General features: G+C 49.2%; 1 pseudogene; it reads left to right on the top strand.

Annotated features, from left to right (window-relative positions):
* Positions 1-221: 221 nt before the first annotated feature.
* Positions 222-1,954, top strand: LOC124671003 (annotated as a pseudogene).
* The last annotated feature ends 1,090 nt before the right edge of the window (positions 1,955-3,044 follow it).

Here is a 3,044-nt window from a genome sequence, read left to right as displayed (position 1 = left end):
TGTTGTTTATTACTGGCATTTGGAAAAAAGTGCCGGCATTTCCCTCCACCCCGCGAGTTATTTTTTGAAGGGTCTAAATGCAAATTTTACACGCCTCTCCCCATCCCCAAGCTTCCGTCCCTTCCTTAATCGCTCCGTCGCCACGCACGCGGCCGCGGCCGACCTCGCCGCCGCCGTCGTCCTCCGCACGGATCTCCCCTCCCGGCCATAAATCTCTCCCCATGGCGTCCTACAACCCCAGCCCCAGCTACCCAGCCCCCTCAGCCCCGCCGCTCTACCCGACGCTCGCCATGGCGGACCTCGCCCCCGTCGAGATCCCCCCCCCCCGGAGCACGCCCAACTCGCCCGCCGCTCCCCCGCCCTCCGAGGACATCCTCCTCCTCATCCCCGCCACCCAGCTCCACCTCATCGACCGGCACCGCAGCCACCCGCTCGCCGCGCGGGGACCTCACTCTCCTCCGCATCGGGGCCGGCTCCACCTCCCTCGCCGCCATCGCGCAGCTCGGCCCCGTCCAATTCCCTTCGACCCGCGACGTGGCTGCCGTCAAGCTCGACCCCTGCCACTACTCCTTCTCCCTCACGGTCCCCGCCTGCCCCGATGACCCGGCGTCGTGGCCGCTCGACTACGGCCTCACGCTCTCGCGCCCCGACCCGCGCCTCGACGGCGTCCTCGGGGCCTACACCAGCTTCTCCGCCCACTCCGTGGCCGGCAGCGAGGGGCTCGCCGGCGGGGTGGGCGGCGAGGTCGAGGCCGCCGCGTCACCGGACCGCCGTCGCGCCAAACGTCGAGGAGTACGGCGGCGCGGTCGCCAGGGCCATCGCGCCGGGCGCCGAGGGCCTCGCCAAGGGGATCATCTGGTGTGGGGTCATGACGGTGGAGAGGCTCCACTGGGGGAACGAGGTCCTCAGGAAGAGAATCCAGCCTGGGGACACTGACGCCGAGGTCACCCCCGAGATGCTGAAGCGAATCAAAAGGTATTGCTGACTTCCTCACTTCTTGTAGTGCCATTATGGGTATATCAGTGTTCTCTAGTGTCATTTCAGTCGAGTTAGTAAACCTTATGATGATTAGGGGCAATATCTGCAAATTATCCATGCAATCATGCTGGCAATTACATGTATTTTACTAGTCTTGTTGTTTGGCTTCCCTGTTCCTTGGTTTCATATTTATGTCATGTATAGGAAGAACTCCAAGCATTCGTGTAGAAATGCTGCGGGATTGTAGATAGTTTGCAATTTATGAGCTTCTCGATCGGAGTAACTTAAACTGAGGGATATTTTTTGTAACCACGAAATTGTTCTTTTTGAGAACTTTATTATTTTATTACGAAGTACATTATGCTTAACATAATCGTAAGCAGGTAATATTCACTCTAGCATAAGGATGCATTATATATTGTACAAGGAGTTTGACCCTGTGCCAGGTACAGTCACACTTGTTGATTAGTGATCTCACCGGATGTTTTAGGTAACTTGTGCTTCCTTGCTTAAACTGATTGTGTTGTCTCATTTTGGTATTTCTTATATTTTCTGGCAGGGCTAAGAAGGTCACAAAAATATCTGAGAAAGTGGCAACCGGAATACTGTCTGGAGTCGGGAAGGTTACTGGGCCATTTTACAAGCTCAATAGCTAACTCAAAAGCTGGAAAGAAGTTTTTCAGCTCTACCGCCTGGAGAGATTGTTCCGCGCCGCTGCTCCCCGAGCCCTCCCACGACGCCCACCTACCCATCCCGTGTTGTATGACCGCCATGTGGGTACCGGTTCTGTGTTGTCTTTGTGTAACTAGTTACTGCACACGTAGCTGGCACTATTTCCTTCAACTACCACTTCGACAGCCATGAGCTGTGGTCTTTTGGGTCAAAGTAGTTGGTGCATTTCTTGACATGCTGTTATTTTCTGATTACTGATCAGTATTACCTGTTCCTTGGCATATGTTTCTGCAGGTCATGTTAGAGTTTGCTTACAGTATGGGTTGTAGCAATATATTTTAGATCAACCGAACTGTATATAAACATGAAGTTCATGCAACATTGTTTTTTATTAAGTGGCTTGTACTGGTATACAAAGAGCAATAAAGATAGCATGAGTGCAAGCATTACATTCTATTGTACTGTCTTTATGCCTTCATTCCTAGCATATTTATTTGACTCAAAATGCATTAGCTTCTTCCGGTTGCATCTTGGTATGTGAGTATGTGACTTGTTTTCTTCTTTCTCCGAGTCATATCTCTATCGGATACTCCGTGGCGTTGCTTACTTGTCATTCTCATAGAGTTCTTCATCGAGATTTGAAACCTCGGAATTTATTGGTAGATCGGTGTACTAACGCACCGAAGCTTGCAGACTTTGGTTTAGCCAGGGCTTTTGGAATCCCTGTTCGTACATTTACTCAAGAGGTATTTTTCTTCTATTACTCGTTTACAAGCGCATTGAGAACTGTTCCAGTACCACGTCGCCTTTTGGCAGGATCTTAGTATACAATTTTGCATCTTAGTATGTACTACATATGATTTTGCATCTAAACAAGCTCATTGTTCTTGTATCAAACAACACCATAGCACATCAACTCACAAGGCATGTCTATGGGAAGTATTTTTCAGGTAGTAACATTATGGTACAGAGCTCTAGAAATTATTCTTGGAGCGAGGCAATATTCCACACCAGTTGATTTGTGATCAGTGGGCTGTATCTTTGCGAAATGATGAAGCGGAAGCCACTTCGTTTCCGGGTGATTCGAGATTGATGAATTATTTAAGATATTCAGGTTCGATTCTCTCCCCGAACCATTCTAGTTTACCATCAAATTCGAATTTCAGCAACAACGAAACATGTTAGTGCTCAGTAGTACTAGATGTACTTCATTAACTAGGTTCAGATTCTTAGGAGAAGAGTGAGAGCCCAAGGAACCATGAGTTTGGCCAAATGTCTGAATTAGTTGATGCACCTTTGTTTAAGAGTAATAGTACGAATGCTTAACATCTGAACTTTGTGGTTCCTAACAAAGCCGGTAGGACTTTTTTAGCGAGTTTATCAAACTAATTCCA

This window comes from Lolium rigidum, chromosome 7 (assembly GCF_022539505.1).
Source record: "Lolium rigidum isolate FL_2022 chromosome 7, APGP_CSIRO_Lrig_0.1, whole genome shotgun sequence".
Lineage (NCBI taxonomy): Eukaryota > Viridiplantae > Streptophyta > Magnoliopsida > Poales > Poaceae > Lolium > Lolium rigidum.
This window is presented reverse-complemented; position numbering and strand designations above follow the sequence as displayed.